General features: G+C 44.5%; 1 protein-coding gene across 2 annotated transcripts in view; it reads left to right on the top strand.

Annotated features, from left to right (window-relative positions):
* The window catches only part of LOC140717362 (MAP kinase-activated protein kinase 2), a 199,269-nt gene that overhangs the window by 63,942 nt on the left and 115,880 nt on the right, over positions 1-19,447 (top strand). The gene's annotated exons all lie outside the window — the stretch shown is intronic.

Consider the following 19,447-nt stretch of genomic DNA (forward strand, 5'->3'; position numbering starts at 1 on the left):
TCGTAGTCATGGAAACACCATGATCGCCTAGGTCATTTGACACGGTACATAGTGATGGTGATGGTGTTATCACTGGAATTTGTGTTATCTCTTGCCTGAAATAGGACCACAACTACTTTTCCTTTGCCTTTCTTTGTTCTCTTAGTGTGTTTCATTTTTCACCTTTTTAACACTTAATAAAACAATAATAAGACATAAGCCTTTGGATAACTAAAGCATCAGGATTCAACAGTCAGATGACGAGCATGCTTGAACGTGCAAGAGGGTAGGGCTGGTAGAGAGGACAGAGGGAATGTCTGTGATAGGATGGAGACTAAGATCGTCCATTTGCTGTTGTTCAAGAGAGGGCCATGAACGCTTGACAGTCGTAGGAGGAGGTTAGTGAAGTGATGGAGAAGAAGATGTAGAGATGTCATGTACTTAAAGTTCAACTTTACAAAGTACATTGCCATATGTTACCCTGAGATTTGTTTTCTTGTGGGCATTCACAGTAAATACAAGGAAGCACAATAGAATCAGTGATAAATTGCACATGGACAAACAGCCAATGTGCAAAAGATTTTAAAAAAAGCAAAATAGTAATGAAGAAGTATCAAGAACATGAGTTGTAGAGTCATTGAAATGGAGTCAGTAGATCGTAGAATCCATTCAGAGTTGACATGAGTGTGGTTATGCATGGTTGTCCAAGAGTCTGATGGTTGAAGGGTAATAAGTGTTCCTGGACCCGATGGTGTGGTCTCCATGGATTGTCACCTTGTTGTGGTGGAGATGCTTGTGTGGAACTGAGATCCCGAGAGCGATGCCGTCTGGAGCTATGCTCCTGGTAGGGTCACCCATGGCGGTAAGGTCGAGGGTGAGGTCCCTGACAAAGAGCAATCCAACCAAGACCTCAACGGTGGAACAGGCGGACGAAGTTACCTCGAACTCAACGGCTGTGAAGGCGGATGAAGACTGCAACAAATCCATCAGCTCCAATCGTCATGGTTTCCATGCCGTTGGAATCAGTTGGTTGATTTGTGAAGTATCGTGTGCTGCTTGGAGTGCAACATCAAATACACGTTAAACAAATACACGCACTGGCATCTTCACTCTGTGATAGATCAAGGGAATGAAGACGATCATCCTCGATCTCGAGGGATAGCCACGACGACGACGGCGGTGTGGTTTCCAGCCTGAGTCTCACACTTTGCTCCACCATAGCTGAGATGCCAGGGTCTTGAATTCCTCTGTTCACTTTCTCTCTCTCTCTCTCTCTCTCTCACTCACTCACTCACTCACTCACTCACTCACTCACTCACTCACTCACACACTCACACACACACACACACACACACACACACACACACACACACACACACACACACACACACACACACACACACACACACACACACACACACACACACACACACACACACACACACACACACACCCCCTCTCTCTGCGTCACTGGTTGTGGCAATATTTCAGTGATGGGGCAAGGGAAGTTGAGTGAAGCTATTGATGGTTGAGGGGTAATAACTGTTCCTGCACCTGGTGGCATGTCCTGATCGGTGTGGGGGGGGGGGGGGGGTGGTGGTCCCTGACGATAGATTCGGATTCCCTGCGACCGTGTTTCATATAGACGTGCTCAACGGCTGGGAGTGCTTTAATCATGATAGACTGGATTATAATTGTAATCTAGGTTAGGGTTTCACTGCAACTTGTTGGTAAAACGATCGAGAACAATTAAGTGAACTTATTTTTAAACCTCACTGGGATAACTTGGTTTTTAACTGTGCAAATTCTTTCCCACTCCAATTACTTATCAGATGTAGAACTGTTTCACTTTCTCATGAATAAACCTCAAACTAATCACATTCATGAGCTGTTAGTAATACTGTATGTCCTTTCATTTAATGAAACCTCAAGCCATTCTATTTTGGGGAGATTTCTGAGCCTTCAGCCAGCCCTGACATACAGGTCAGAGTTTTATTAAGTGTGTGGGAATGGTTGTGATGACTTGAGGTCACTGAGATCTTAAACAGATACATTTCATCGAGCAGCTCTTGGTGTGCGTGGGTTTGAGAGCAGCAGCTGGGGTGTGAGTGACGCAGAGTGTGGTGTTGGAGATGTAAACATCTATCACCCAGCTGAAGGTGGGGTAAAGCTGGGAGATTTTATCCGGGCGTAGGGGTTTGACACATCAATGTGACAGTTCTGGAGATGCCATCAGGGTGGGTGAGACTAGAACTTGAGGTTGTAAGTTCAGGGTGAATCTGAGGGGGAGCTTCTTCACTCAGAGGGTCTGAGAGAGTGGAACAAGCTGCCATTGGAAGTGGAGAATGTTCTAACTTCAAAAATTCAAAGTAAATTTATTATTAAAGTACATAAATGTTACTATATAACATTTGAGGTCCATTTTCTTGCAGGCATACTCAATAAATCCATAATAGAATAATAGCCATAATAGAATCTATGAAAGACTGCCCCAACACAGTAGTATAGTGGTTAGCAAAATGGTTTGCAATGCCAGCAACCCAGATTCAATTCCTGACACTGTCTGAAAGACAGACAGACAGACATACTTTATTGATCCCGAGGGAAATTGGGTTTCGTTACAGTTGCACCAACCAAGAATAGTGTAGAAATATAGAAATATAAAAGCATAAATAATTAAATCATAATAAGTAAATTATTCCAAGTGGAATAAGTCCAGGACCAGCCTATTGGCTCAGGGTGTCTGACACTCCGAGGGAGGAGTTGTAAAGTTTGATGGCCACAGTCAGGAATGACTTCCTATGATGCTCAGTGTTGCATCTCGGTGGAATGAGTCTCTGGCTCATTCCAAGGAGTTTTTGCATTCTCCCTGTGACCATGTAGGTTTCCTCCCACAGTCCAAAGACCTACCAGTTGGTAGGTTAATTGGTCATTGTAAATTGCCTGCGATTAGGCTAGAAATAAATCGTGGATGGGCGGGCCTCTTCCCTGCTGTATCCCAAATAAATAAATGAATGAATGAATGAATGAATGTGGCCATAAATAAACTTGTGCAAAGGACGACAAACTGCAAATACAAAAATAAATAAATTTGATTAATAAATAAGCAATGAGGCGAAGAGTCCTTGAAAGCAAGTCCATAGGTGGTGGGACAGTTCAGTGATGGGGCAAGTGAAATTATCCCCTGTGGTTCAAGAGCCTGATGGGTGAGGGTTAGTAACAGTTCCAGAACCTGGTGGTGTGACGTCCTGAAGCTCCTGTACCATCTTCCCGATAGCAACAGCGAGAAGGGAGCATGACTTGATGTTTACGAAATGTTTTGACAAGTACTCCTATCCACTATGTCAGGAGCCGTGAGGTAATGTTGCAGCTCTAAAAAAAACTCTGGTTAGACCACACTCGGAGCATCGTATTCGGTTTGGGTCACCTCATAGGAAAGATATGGAAAGTTTTCGACAGGATGCAGAGGAGATTTGCCAGGATGCTGCCTGTATTAGAGAGCATGTCTTATAAGAATAGGTTTCGAGCACCAAGATTTTTTTTTCTCTTTGGGTGGGAAGATGAGAGGTAACTTGATAGAGGTGTGTAAGGTGATGAAGTAGAGTGGACAGCCAGTGCCTTTTTATCTACCCCAGGGTGGCAGTGCCTAATACAAGAGGACATAATTTTAAGGTGATTGGGGGAAAGTATAGAGGGGATGTCAGAGGTAGGTTTATTTCCATAGAGAATAGCGTGGAATATGCTTCTGGGGGTGGCGGTAGAGGCAGGTACATGGGGGAGCTTAAAGAGATTCTTTGATAGGCACCTGGCTGAAAGAAAACTGGGAGGGAAGGGATAGGTTGACCTTTGAGTAGGTTTCAAGGTCGGTATAACGTTGTGGGTTGAATGGCCTCAATTATACTGTACTGTTCCATGTACTTAGAGGGTTGCTGGGGAGCTTGGAGGGATAGGGTCCAGGTGCAGGTAGATGGAACGAGGCAGAAGATCAGTTTGATGTGGGCTGGATGTGCCAAAGTGCCTAGTTTCTGTACTGCGGTGCTCTGAGACCATGGGATCTAGGTTTGTCGGTCCCACCAGGCCTGCTCACTGAATGCTCCATGTTCCGATTTTAACTCCGCTGGGAAGGATTCTGAATGTTTTTTACCTTGACGTTGTTCTGGTTTGATTGCCTGCTGACGTGGTCCTCGCTGTGAGGCATCCACTGAGAATATTTGACCTGTTGCAGGTGAAACCCACCTGATTTTTTGAACTGAACCCCCGAACCCGGAGGACCGCTGGAGCCGCTCTTGGTCTGGCCTCTACCCTTTGACCTGTTTGGCTGGGTGACCCTACCAAGAGCCAAAGCATAAAGCCCCGACTCCAGCCAGCTCACAGTGACTCTCCGGGTCATTGAGGCACACAAGCCTCCAAACCCTACGGCAAGCTTGTGGCCCTCTAAGAGGAGAGGGTAGGTAGAGTGCTCAATATAGTGTTACGGTTACGGAGACAGTGAAGTGCAGGTAGACAAAAGAAGTGTAAGGGCTGCGATGACGTAGACTGAGAGTGGGGCAGTGCGGTAGCGTAGTGCTTTACGGTTCAGGGTTCAATTCCCACCGCAGTCTTAAAGAAATTTATACTTTCTCACGTGTCTGTGTGGGTTTCCTCTGGGTGCTCTGGTTTCCTCCCACATTCCATAGACGTACCGGTTAGTGATATGTTGGTGCTGGAAATGTGGTGACCCTTGCAGTTTGCCCCCAGCACATCCTCAGGCTGTATTGGTCGTCAATGCAAACGACACACTTCACAGTACATTTTGATGTTTTGCAGTACGTGTTTAGGGCAGAGTGGAAGTGTAGTGGTTAGCCCAGTGCTTTACAGTACTCGCGACCCAGGTTCAATTCCTGCCACTGCCCGTGACCGTGTGGGTTTCCTCCCACCAACCAAAGACATACCAGTTGGGTAAATTGTGCCCTGATTAGGCTAGGATTAAATTGCAGGATGGCTGGGTGCCACGCTGTATCTCAATAAATAAATATATGCCAAATAAAGCTGCTCTTTAATCTTTATTGTACAAGTGTTCGAGTGCTCCCAATGCCATGAAGACCATAAGATATAGAGGTAGAATTTAACCCATTGAGACTGCCCTAGCCCGCTACTTGTCACTGGCCTCCACGGGCCCCTGTTGATAACTTTGTTCCAATTTAAAGTTCCTCATCCTCCCTCCTCCAACTTTCCAGCCCCACCAGTACACCCGAAGTTCTCCGCTCGTCCACCTCCACCTCCTGCGGCTGGTGCCAGGTGCACAGACCTTTCACCTGGGATTGCATGCCTGTGCGTGCGTTTGCTGATTCATTTCCCATTGCTGTTCCTCTTACAAAGACACTGTTTGCCCAGCCATCTGCTCGCCGGATTACTTACACTCTGCAACGCTCAGAGCTGCTTCCTGAGGCACACAGAGAGTTGGCGTTGTGATCCAGGCCTTCATATGGCTACTAACATTATTGGTAATGCAATGTTTGTCCCTTGTGTTAATTCTTCTTTTATTTCCGTTTAATTAGATTCCTGGTACAACAGAGACTGACTAATTGCCTCATTAAGATGGGAGAGCGAGTCATTTTGTCTTTCTATTAGTGAGGCCTTGGGAATTTTCATACAAATGGTAGGGCATTGTGGAACAGCTGTGCAGATGTGCCACTTGGAAAAAATAGATTAGCGTTAATTGCCATATGTACATCGGAGCATACAGTTGAGTCAAAAACTTCCCAATAATAAGGAAATGAAAGGAAAGTCTTCGCAGGTTGAAGCTGTTGGGGGGGGCGGGGGGAGAGGGTCGGACTTGCAGGAAGATCATCAATGAGCCATTACAAATCTCTGCCCTTGAAACTTCCTCTGGCATGAGTTGAGGTGGAGGAATTCTGAACTGCAGCTATATTATAACAGAAGATTCAAGATTTAAAGTAAATTAAAGTTTCTGTCATTTTCTTGTAGGCATACTCAGCAAATCTATAGAATAATAACTATAACAGGATCAATGAAAGATCAACCAGAGTGCAGAAGACAACAAACTGTGCAAATGCAAAAATAGATAAATAGCAATAAGTAAAAAGAGCACGAGATAAAGGGTCCTTAAAGTGAGATTATTGGTTGTGTGAACATCTCAATGGATGGGCAAGTGAGTGTGTAGTTGTCCCCTTTTGTTTAAGAGCCTGACGGTAGTGGGGTAGTACCTGCTCTTGAAGGGTTGTGTCCCACCCACCGCTGGTCACAATAGATCACCGTTAACACAAGGAATGTTCCCAAATCTCACCGGAGCCTGAGATGGGTCTTTTTACCTCGACTCATTCCTAAAGAGTAAACAAAATCGCCAGTGTTTATGGTGCAGTCTCCCACCCAATTCTTCACCTGGGTCACAACCTGAGGTGGATCTACTTCAGAATGGAGCCACTTGCCAGAGGGTAGTGAATCTGTGGAATTCATTGCTACAGCTGTCTGTGGAGGCCATGTCGTTGGGTTTATTTAAAGCTGAGGTTGAGGGTTACAGGGAGAAAGCAGGAGAATGGGGTTGAGAGGGATGATAAATCAGCCGTGATGGAAGGCTAGAGCAGACTCAGTGGGCCGAATGGCCTGGTTCTGCTCGCACGTCTTATGGCCTTGCTTCGTGCTTTAGGCAGCCTTTTGGGCCAAGCGGACAGTTTAAGCGCAGCTGAAACCCCTTTGCTCGGAGGACGGGTGTGAGTGTGCGTGGCGAGGGTCTTTGATAGCGGCTGCTTTCTTGTGGCCGCGCTCCTTGCGGACGTGCTCAAAGGCGGAGAGAGCTTTGCCTGTGATGGACTGGGCTGCATCCACCACTTCAAAGTTCAAAGTAAATTCATTACCCAAGTATGTATACATCACCATGTACAACCTTGAGATTCATTTTCTGTGGGCATTCACAGTAGAACAAAGAAATACAAGCGAATTGATGAGAAACTGTTCACAAAGACTGGCAACATCTTATACGTAACAGACGGCAATCCGTGCAAATATAAAAAGTCAATAAATAAAGAGGTCCACAACCCCTTATCCGAAATCCTTGAGGCCAGTTGTATTTCAGAATTCAGAATTTTTCGAATTTCAGAAAATTGATAATTATATTGATAATTAACCTGTCTCTGGACCTACGCACATCCTCCCGTATACTTTAAATCATCTCTAGATTACTTATAATACCTAATACAATGTAAATGCTATGTAAATGGTTGTTATGTTTAGGGAATAATGACAAGAAAAAAAAGTCTGTACGTGCTCAAACAACGAGTGCTGGAGAGAGAACTTCTGGGTTTTCTCGATCCGCACTCATTTGCATATACTAGTACAGTTTGTTTATAGAGTAATATACTGATAAATGAAATAGTGGGATAATTATAGACTATAAATACACTAGTACATTTTATTTCCAACAAAAACATTCCCTAAAACGTTCACTTCTTCGTTGTCTAATCCACTCAATCAACACACAATCAAGATCTTCATTTTTTGCCCTGTGCAGTGTTTTCCTATTTTTCATTAGTTTATGGTCATCACTGTCACTATAAAACTTCAGTAACTTCTCTTCCTGTTTCTTTAAATCATATACAGTGGTAGTTCCGACACCATATTCTTCAGTAAGAGGCTGACAGACACACCTCGATCAAGCTTCTGCAATAACTCCACTTTCTGCGTTATTGATAATGATAGATGCTTCCTTCTCCTTTTCTCATTGTTACCCATAGGAGTATCTGCAGCTCTTTTTGACATTTTCACAGTGAAATTAAACACAAAGTCAACAGTGAACACAAAATATTAGCGAACAGCAAATGCACGTGTAACCAGTACGAGCACTGAGCCACAACTGACGTCTGGCGGCCTCTGCTAGTGCTGCCAAGTCACACCTGAGTGACATCAGCGCGCCAAACAAGCCTTGTTACAACTCATTTCACACTCCACGCAAAAAGCTTTGGTTTTTGGAGCTTTTCGGATTTCAGAATTTCGGATAAGGGATTGTGGGCCTGTACTGAGAACATGTGTTACAGTAGCCTTGGAAGAAAGTCCATTGGCCTGACACTCAACACAAGCAGAGTGGAGGTGAGTGGAGTTGTCCACGCTGGTTCAGGAGCCTGACGGTTGCAGGGGTAAAGCTAATGATGTCACAAGGGGTGGGTGTCCACCTTGGTTTGGGCTCGACCTCAACTCGCCTTGGTTCCAGTGCGGCAAGAGTCTATTTCTGCATCGGCTGGTCAGAGCGACATGTATCCTGAGGTCTGTCAGTGCTCGTCTCTGGATAAAATCATTTCTCCGTTCGTCACAGTACTCTCGGACTCCCACTAATAGCTGGTTGGCACAAACCCAAGGGAGCCGCATCCAGATCTTGGCTCCATCAATCCTGCTCTTGGGTTGATTCATGAGGCAATTGACTCACCAGGAGGCAAGGAAGTTAGCTCCATTAGACCCAGTTACACTGGAACACTTTCAATCGGTAATATATTGGTATTGGTTTATTATTGTCACAGGCACCAGGATACAGTGAAAATCTTGTTTATACAGTTCAAGTCATTGCACAGGGTATTGAGCTCGTTCAAGGTGAAAGCAATAATGTTTCAGGAACAGCTTCTTCCACTCTGCCATCAGATTTCCAAATAGACATTGAACCCATGAACACTACCTCACTCTTTTTTTTCCCTTTTAGCACTACTTATTTAACTTAAAAAATATATATGTATACTTTCTGTAGTTTACAGTTTCTAATATTATATTGTAGTACTGCCACATAATAAATTTCATACTGTACTGTGGTAACATTAAATCTGATTCTAACAATGCAGACTAAAGTGTTGTAACTACAGAGTAAGTGAAGTGCAGGTAGACAATAAGATGCAAGATCATGGTGAGATAGATAGTAAGGTCAAGAACCCTTATTGTTCTGGAGAGCCGTGTCATAATTAAGACCATTAAGTTGATTCAGGACAATGTGATGGATTGAACAATGAGGGAACATGCTGTCTGTTCAGTGCCTGCCCATTTGTTTGTCTCGGTGCTCTGCCAAGTCCTCCTGCCTGACAAAGAAACAGGCCCTTCGGCCCAGGTTGTCCATGCTGACCCAGTTTCCTACCGGAGCTGGTTCCATTTGCCCATGTTTGCTGTGTCTCCTTCTAAACCAGGGGTTCCCAGTCTGGTGTGCATGGACCCTTTGCTTAAGGGTATTGGCCTATGGCATAAAAAAGGCTGGGAACCTCTGTTCCAAACCTTTCCCATCCACTTACGTGTCAAAATTTATTTTAAATGTAATTCGCTATGCCAAAGGATGAAAGGTCTCATTTAACAAATTAATTCTAAACATAGAGATTCATAGAATTAGACTTGTACAACACTGAACTGGGCCCTTCCGCCCTACCCATCAATGCTGACCAGCACTTACTCTCCCCAAGCAGTAAGGCCGATCAACACCTCCACCCCTCTGTACTCCCACCAACGATACTTTGTCGTTTCCTGTCAGAGTCACCTTATGTACAGACACTCTTGTGCCTAGCATCACTTTACAATCAATCTACGTATATAAGCAATCTTGTGTATTTATATTTGCTATTTTTTTATCATGTTGTTTATTTTATCCTGCTTTTTTGTGCTACATTGGATCCAGAGTAACAATTATTTTGTTCTCCTTTGTGTACAGGAAATGACATTAACAATCTTGAATCTTGATGTCTGTCTACATTTATTCCATTTGCCCCTTCTCTCACTAAACCTTTCCTCACAATGTACCTGTCCAAATGTCTTTTAAACAAGTGCCTGTGCCTACCACTCCCTGTGGCAGCTTGATCCACGTACCATTCCCCCCTCCCCCTCCAAAGATCTACTGCCCCGTGGCCTGAGCAATGACTCTGTCCTTGCATTCTCTCCTTGTCCTCCATCAGGTCCATTGTTCCTCAGAGCAGCTACCCCTCCTGGTGTCAGCTCTCCTGCCCGATGTCCGTGTCCCTGCTCTCCCTCCGCTGCTGGGGAGCCTGATGAGGTGGAGGGAGGGACAGAGGGAGCTGGCTGGGAGTGGAGAGCTTAAGGAGCCAGGGAGCTGTGAAATTTGTTGCTTTGTGGCAACAGTGCAGATACAGAGCATTGTATAAAATTATTGTATTTTACAACTAAAAGCAAAACAATGTAAAAGAGACACAGTGAGGTAGTGTTCACGGGTTCATTGTCTGTTCTGAAATCTGATGGCCTGGGGGTGGGGGGGAGGAAGCTCTCCCTAAACCGTCGAGAGTGGATCTCCAGAACAAATTTCATGTCACGTGCTGGTGATAATAAACCTGATTCCGATTCTGTACTCCTCCTTGATGGCAATACTGAGAAGAGAGCCCCTCATCAAACGAAGGTTGTGCTAACATTCGAGGAGGTTCAGGAAAGTGATCCCAGGATTGGATGCCTTGTCATAGGAAGAGTGTTTGATGGCTCTGGGCCGTACCCACTAGAATTCAGAAGAATGAGGGGTGACCTCATTGAAATCTATCGTATGTGGGAAGGCCTCGACAGAGAGGATGTGGCGAGGATGTTTCCTATGGTGGCGGAGTCTAAGACCAGAAGGCACAGCCTCATAATAGAAGGTCGTCCTTTTATAACGGAGATGAGGAGGAACTTCTTCAGCCAGAGAGTGGTGAATCTGTAGAATTTGTTGCCAGAGGCGGCTGTGGAGGCCGAGTCATTGGGTTGATTTAAGGTAGAGCTTGCTTGGTCAGGACACGAAGGGGTACAGGGAGAAGGCAGGAGATTCGGACTGAGAGGGAAAATGGATCAGCCATGATGAAATGACTCTACGGGCCAAATCAGAATCAGGTGGAATGTCACCAGAATGTGGCATGAAATTTGTTAGCAGCAGCAGTACAATGTAATACGTGATAGTATAGGAAGAAAACATTAGTAGATCAATTACAGTAAGTATATATATGTGTATGTTAAATAGATTAAAAAAGTGCAAAAACAGAAATAATATACATGCTTCTTAAAAAAAAGTGAGGTAGTGTTCATAGGTTCAATGTCCATTTAGCAATCGTATGTTAGAGGGGGAGAAACTGTTCCTGAATCACTGAGTGTGTGCCTTCAGGCTTCTGTATCTCCTGCCTGATGGTAACACTGAGAAAAGGGCATGCCCTGGGTGCTGGAGGTCCTTAATAATGGACACACTGCCTTTCTGAGAGTCCGCTCCTTGAAGATGTCTTGGATAGTACGGGGGCTAGTACCCGAGATGGAGCAGACTAATTTTACAACTTTCTGTAGCTTATTTCGATCCTGTGCAGTAGCCCCCACCCCTCATACCAGACAGTGATGAAGCCTGTCAGAATGCTCTCCACAGTACGTCTATAGAAGTTTTCGAGCGTTGTAAGTGACAAACCAAATCTCCTCAAACTCCTTATGAAATATAGCCTTCTTTATAGCTGCATCTATATGTTGGGACCAGGTTAGATCCTCAAAGATCCTGACAACTTGAAAATGCTCACTCTCACCACTTCTAATCCCTCTATGAGGACTGGTGTGTGTTCCCTTGTCTTGCCCTTCCTGAAGTCCACAATCAGCTCTTTTGTCTTACTGACATTGAGTGTGAGGTTGTTGCTGTGACACCACTCAACTAGCTGCTATATCTGGCTCCTGTGTGCCTTCTCATCTCCATCTGAGATTCTACCAATGATGGTTATATCATCAGCAATTTTTTAGATGGCATTAGAGCTATGCCTAGCCACATAGTTGAGGGAGTAGAGCAGTGGGGGCCAAGCACACATGAGGTGCGCCAGTGTTGTTCATCAGTGAGGTAGGAAATATTATCACCAATCCGCACAGATTGTGATCTTCTGATTAGGAAGTTGAGGATCCAATTGAAGAGGGAGGTACAGAAGCCCAGGTTCTATAGCTTATCAATCAGGACTGTAGGAATGATGGTGTTAATTGCTGAGCTATTGTCAATGAACAACACCCTGTTTGTATTGTCCAAACACGAGGAAATCTGCAGATGCTGGAAATTCAAACAACACACACAAAATGCTGGTGGAACACAGCAGGCCAAGCACCTGAGTCCTGACGAAGGGTCTCAGCCCGAAACGTCGACAGTGCTTCTCCTTATAGATGCTGCCTGGCCTGCTGTGTTCCACCAGCATTTTGTGTGTGTTTTTGTATTGTCCAGGTGATCTAAGGTGATCCAGTGATATTGCACCTGCTGTTGACCTATTGTGGCAACAGCCAAATTGCAGTGGGTCTAGGCCCTTGCTGAGGCAGAAGTTGATTCTGGCCATGACCAACCTCTGTTTAATCACCGTAAATGTGAGTGCTACCAGGCTATTGTCATTATTCAAGGTCCGATGGTCGAGAGCAGGGATTGAGTGCACAGGCTAAGGTGTGTGGATGAATTTAGACCAGGGGTTCCCATCCTTTTTATAGCATGGACCAATATCATCAATTGAAGGGTCCATGGACCCCAGGTTGGGAATCCCTGATCTAGACAAAGGCTGCAGCAGCTCGTGTTGGGGTCTCTCATCTTTCTCTATGTATCACAATCAAGTTTATTATCACTGATGTGTGTGAAATTTGCGGTGTTACCACATAAAGACGTAAAAATATACTAGTAAATAGTGCAATGAGATGGAATGACTACTCTGAAATCTGATGGCAGAACAGAAGAGACTGTTCCTAAGACATTGTGTGTTTTCAGGCTCCTGTACCTCCTCCCTGCTGGTATCAATGAGAAGTATGTATAGAAAGATTGAATAGGTTGGGACTTTATTCCTTGGTATGCAGAAGATTGAGTGAATATTTGATAGAGGTATACAAAATTATGAGGGGTATAGATAATGCAAGCAGGCTTTTTCCACTGAGGTTGGGTGGGCCTACGACCAGAGGCCATGAGCAAAAGGCGAAAAGTTCCAAGGGGAACATGAGGGGAAACTTCTTCACTCAGAGAGTCATGAGAGAGTGGAATGAAGTGGTGCATGCGAACTCGATTTCAACGTTGAAATGAAGTTTGGATGGTAGAGCCACGAAGGGCTATGGCGCCAATGCCGGTTGATGGCAATAGGCTGTTTAAGTGGTTTGGGCATGGACTAGATGGGCCAAAGGGCCTGTTTCTGTGCTGTACTTTTCTATGGCCAAGTGGTCATGTCTTGGGATGGTGAGAGTCCTTCATGATGGACGTCTCCATTCCTTCAGGCATCACCTTCTGAAGATGGAGGGGAGGGTTGTGTCCGTGATGGAGGGGAGGGTTGTGTCGGTGATGGAGGGGAGGGTTGTGTCCGTGATGGAGGGGAGGGTTGTGTCCGTGATGGAGGGGAGGGTTGTGTCGGTGATGGAGGGGAGGGTTGTGTCCGTGATGGAGGGGAGGGTTGTGTCCGTGATGGAGGGGAGGGTTGTGTCCGTGATGGAGCTGGCTGAGTTTGCAACCCTCTGCAGCCTCTTTCCACCCCGTGCATTGAAGCAGTTTGTGGAAATGCGCACCCGGTTGGCCGTCCAGCGAGTGGCCAGTCCTGCGTGCTCAAGCTTGAACTGTCAAGAGGCACATGGAATGAAGGCTGATTGGCACCTCGTTGGGCTTCAGGCCATGAGCTCTGTTTTAATCTTTACCTCAACTTGCAGCAGTAGGGTTGTCTCACTCCCATCAGGGAAGAGACTATGTAGCATCCACACCAGGACCACCAGAAACAGTGACTTCCCCCAAGTTAGACTGATCAACACCTCCACCCACTGAACCATCTCAGAACCTTCTCTCACTTGCTTTTTCTTCCTTTTCACTCTTCAGCTCTCTCTTCCCCTCTGTCTGTCTCTCTGCCTGTCTCTTTCTTTCTCTCTCTCTCTCTCTGCCACAATGTGGAATGACAAACACCTCCTTAAATAGCTGCATCTTACAGGAAGGAAGAGATTACATAAGTATCAACAATATTTGCTGTTGGCTGCCTACGAGAATTTCGTTTAACAAGACTGCAGTCCATGGAAAGAGCTTGATATTGCGATGAGCTCATCATTAACAAACATTTAACTCTTCTGCGGCTGCCCGTGTTGCGACTGTGCTGGCCAGTTCCCTCGTGGCCCGGGCTGTTCGGGCAGAACAACAGCACTTTAATTCCTGAGGCAGTTTTTAAATGAAGAAACCACAAACCAATGTGAGTGGCGGGGGTGGGGGAGGTGGGTGCATATACAGTCGGCCCTCCTTATCCGCGGATCCCGTATGCGCGGATACAACCAACCGCGGATCAGGAGAACCCGGAAGTTCTCTCTCCAGCACTCGTTGTTTGAGCATGTACAGACTATTCTTTTCTTGTCATTATTCCCTAAACAATACAGTATAACAACTATTTACGTAGTATTTACATTGTATCGGGTATTATAAGTAATCTAGAAATGACTTAAAAGTACAGGAAGACCTCAGGTTATGAACGAGTTCCGTTCCTGATTCCGTCTTTAAGTCGGATTTGAAGTCGGAACAAGTACATCCGGTATTATTTAGCATCAGTCAAACGTTTTTCTTAATATATAGTACATATTTTACCTTTCTATGCATGTAGAACACTTAAGAAACGTACGTATTTCAATAATTAAACCATTGCGTTGCTTAGTAATAATTGTAGCTTTCATCGGGGCAGGGCCTTTCACATGCTCCATTAAAATTGTTCCGATCGTTGACCGACTGTAGCCTAACGCTTTTCCAATGACCGATGGCGTTTCACCTCTTTCCAATCGCTTTATTACTTCCACCTCATTTTCAATCGTGATCGTGATTATTTTTGTGAACAGAAGCACTGCGGATTCAGAGCTGCGCCGGGTCTGAAAGACCATCGCACTGAGACAGGTTAAATAAAGTCCGGGGTTCCGCTGGGTCCTAAAGACCACCGCACTGAGACAGGTTAAATAAAGTCCGGGGTTCCGCTGGGTCCTAAAGACCACCGCACTGAGACAGGTTAAATAAAGTCCGGGGTTCCGCTGGGTCCTAAAGACCATCGCACTGAGACAGTTTAAATAAGGGATTTGAGCATCCGCGATTTTTGGTATCCGCTGGGGGTCTCAGAACCAATTCCTCACGGATAAGGAGGGCCGACTGTACACACCCTCTCAGAGATGGGGGCAGGCCAATTCCCCCTTTGAAACCAGTTAATGAAATGCTGACTGGACTCTTCACAGCTTTCTCCCCACTGTAACCTTTCACCCCCTTGTTATCAAGGACCTAATAACTTCAAACATAAAAAGTCGAAGACTGTGCTTCCACTGCCCTGCGGATTCCACAAACTATGGACCCACTTCTAAGTTCAGAACAACTCAATATTTGTTTATTTATTATTATTTACTTTTGTGTTACACAATTTGTTGCCTTTTGCAGATCGTTTGTCCATCTCTGTTATGTGAGGTTTTTCATTGATACCATTGTGTTTTTCTTGGTATTTACTGTGAATGCCGGCAAGAAGATGAATCTCAGGGTAGTATATGTGTACTTTGATAATAAATATACTTTGAACTGTGTGTGTGTGTGTGTGTGTGTGAGAGAGAGAGAGAGTGCCAAAGATTCAGAGAGGAAAAAAACCTTACCTCTTCAGTTCCTTGAGTAGCTGATCGCTTATTTTTAAACTGTGACCCCTTGTTCTATATTCTCCAGCAGAAGGAAACATCCTGCCCACATCCGCCCAGTCTAAGCCCTTGGCATCTCACATGTTTCAATCAAATCCCTCTTCAGTCTTCTAAACTCCACAAGGTACAAGCCTAACCCTAACCCGGCTCTCATTCCAATACACCTTCCCTGAATTCTCCATGATGCATTTACATGTGGAAATAAGGAAGAAATTTTTGGGATGTTGGGAAGCTTCTTAGATGAATTGCTTGTGGGGCCCTTTGAGGGGAAGGTTGGGAACTTGGCTCCCTTTGTAAAGTCAGAAATAACTAGCCTGGTTGTTATCCTTGATTCAGATTTGAATTTTAAACCCCACATAAAGAAAGTGGCCAGAACTGTATTTCTACGTGTAGAAATATTGCAAAGGTACGTCCGTTCCTGTCAGGTAATGATGCAGAAAAACTAATTCTCATCCTTGAATCGAATAGACTAGATCACTGAAATGTACTTTTCACTGGCCTTCCAAAGCAATCGACTGGCAAACTCCAACTCGTTCAGGTGGCTGCTGCTGGACTTTTAACAAAAGCTGGAAAGAGGGAACATATCGCTCCCATCCTAATTACTCTGCATTGGCTTCCTGTATTGTTTAGAATTGATTTTAAAGTTCTCTTAGGTTGTTTTTAACTCTCAATGGTCTGGGACTGGACTACATCATAGAAACATTTTCATTTCATAATGCTGCTCAAACTCTCAGGCCTTCTTCCACCATCACTTAAATTTAAACTATCTCCCTTAAAAGATAATTGTCAGGTCAGCTTTTTTTAAACTACACTCTTAAACTGTGGAATTCAGTACCTAAAACTATAAGGGATGCAGACAGTTGACACTTTTAGACACCAACTCAAAACCTATTTATTTAACTTTGCTTTTAATTAACATCTTTTTGTCTTTGATTTTCATGTTTACACTTTATCTCATTGGAAAGAATGACATCATTTGTATGAAAGGTGCTCTAAATTGTTACTGTTGAATGTTTATTTTTTTTGTTAATAAAACCCAAGGAATAGGCATAACCGAGTACACTCATTTCTTGATTGCTAGGAGCTTTCCTGCTGTTCCGGTGGGGTTTAGTATTTACATGAAAACTGCTGTGTGGGCCTAATTGTTTGATGTTATTGGGATGACACCAGTTGTAGATATCACTGTCAGGATATTACCTGTTCATGTTCAAAAGTATTTCAGTTTTCTCTTTTAAATCAGCATATTTCTGGTGTTTTTCACTTACTAATTTCAGTAAGTTATGTGTGTTTGGAAACGCTATATCTAGTAAGTAAGTTGTTTTTGCTTATTTATCTTGTAAAATTACATCTGGATTGTCCTATCTAATGGATCAGTTGTAATATAATTGTAGACTCTGACTCTAAATCTGAATCGGGCTTGTATTTATGGTGTCTTTTATGAGTTTGTATTTTAAAGCAAGATTTTGATGAATGACGTTTGCCATTTGATTGTACCTGTGTGAGTAATCAGATTGAGTTAAACTGCTGCAGGATCCTGTAATGTGTTGGATTGTCTCTGGTTTCTCTTGGCATTTTCTGCATATATCATCTTGAATTCGTTGAAATTTTATTATTTTTTGATATTTGATATTTTTGATAATTTTTTTTGTGTTGCCCACCTGGTCCTGCATTGCTGCAAGAAACCCTCCTGTTTCTGTGAACTGGTCTCTGTCCTCTCTCCTGACAGGTCATGGTATGATGTAATAAATAATAACGATATTATATCCACCGGCCTAACTTGTGCCGGAGTTTGCAGATTACCATTTAGGACCCAGGAGGTTTACCATTTTCCAGGAATTTAGGAAGTTTAGTTCTGATAGGATTGTATTTGAGTTCCTGTGGGAAGCCTCCATTTCCCAGCCCTCTGTTGACAGTATCCTCGCAGGAAATACATTTAGGGTGATCAAAGTGGCTTTGCATTTGTCAGAAGCAATGCACTTCACTCTACTTTACACATGACAAATAAATCTAAATCGGCTTTGCACCATTCATTAATTTTTTTTGGTAACTTATAGGAACTTTATGCCTTGCACCGTACTGCTGTCATTTCACTAAGGACGTCACTGGTAATAAACCCAGCTCTGTTTCTAAGGAGTGTCATTCTCTCAGGCAGATTCACCTAGACAAGTCTTGGCTGCAGCTGCCTTTAAAGGCAGGAGCATCAGGATATTGGCGTGTTGGTGTGTGCCTGTAATGGAAAACCGGCAGGCGCCTTTATTTAAGGGAACATGTTTCTCAGATTACAACAATGACACAGGAGATTCTGCAGATGCTGGAAATCCAGAGCAACTCACGCAAAATGCTGGAGGAACTCAGCAGGTCAGGGAGCATCTCCGGAAAGGAATGAACTTGATGCTTTGGGCTGAGACCCTTCATCTGTCTGTCCCTCTCACAGAGGCAGAGACAACACGGACGCATTTCAAGGATGTGTGATTAGCCCTCTGATCTACTCTCTACTCCCACGATTGTGTGGCTCGGCACAGCTCAAATGCCATTTCTCTGTCTCTCTCTCTCAGAGACAGTGTCTCTGTCTTTCCCTGGGACTGAGGCTGCACCTGTCAGCTCAGGTGAGTTGGGAACCCTGCCACAATTGTGTTGTGCTGTCCCACTGGAATTCTCAAGGAATTCTGCTGAGCAGTAATCTGTTTGAAACTTTGGACTGGTGTTTGAGGACAGTTGTCACTCAGACTGCTTTTTCTTTGGTGTTTTCCATCGATAGACAATAGGTGCGGGAGTAGGCCACTCGGCCCTTCAAGCCAGCACCACCATTCACTGTGATCATGGCTGATTATTTAGTAGTATATTAATAGTATATTCTTTACTATAATGCATTGCAATGTACTGCTGCTACAAAGCAGCAAATTTTGCGACACATGCCAGTGATACAAAGCCTGATTCTGATTCTAATTCTGATCAGGACTCGGTAGCTTACCCACCGCACTGTGCGGTTACCGCTGGCGCACAGCGGCTGCGAAGAGTACCAGTGGTAATGCAGTTACTACCCCAGGCTACTCCAGCAGCACCTCCCAAGCCAGAAGACATAGGAGCAGAGTTAGGCCACTGGCCCATCCAGTATGGCCCGCCATTCCGCCAAGATTCAAGATTGTCTGTTGTTGTTGTTCTTCAATACACGAGTGTAAAGGAGAACGGAATGATTGTTAAACATGGCTGAACCTGCCAGCTGACAAGGGCTCCACCTACAGGCTTCTCGTCAGCTTACACACCAACCTGATGTGGAAGTACCTCACTGTCTCAGGGCTCGAGCTGTGGAACTTCCCTCCGCTACAGTAGTGCGAGATAACCTTCACAAGAAAGTCCAAGTAAATTTCTTATTAAAGTATATTCAGTACTGTGTGAAAGTCTTAGGCACATATATATATAGCCAGGGTACCTAAGACTTTTGCACAGTACTGTAGTAATTTTATGTATCGCACCGTACTGCTGCCACAAAAAAAATTTCAAGTCGTAGTGAGTGATGATAAACCTGATTCTGATATGGGTCTTTATTATGGATTGAGAGTGGGAAGGGGGCAGGGAGAGCAGAATAATGTTTGGGGAAAAGGGGAAGGGAGAGGGGAGGGAGCAGGAAACTCCAGAGAGGCATTCTGTAATGATCAATAAACCAGTCATTTGGAATCAAATCACCTTGTCTGGTGTATCAGGGCTGGGTGTGTCTCCACCCATGCCACCAACCCTAATGCCTCCCCCCACACCCTGGGCACTCCTTCTCTGCCACCTGTCCCATACCCAGCTCTCGCCATTCCCAAAATCTTTTGTTTCCACCATATTTGCAAACTTGCTCTCCACTCCACGTTGACAAAATACATTACTGAGCAAAAGTCTTAAT

Source organism: Hemitrygon akajei, chromosome 27 (assembly GCF_048418815.1).
Source record: "Hemitrygon akajei chromosome 27, sHemAka1.3, whole genome shotgun sequence".
Taxonomy (NCBI): domain Eukaryota; kingdom Metazoa; phylum Chordata; class Chondrichthyes; order Myliobatiformes; family Dasyatidae; genus Hemitrygon; species Hemitrygon akajei.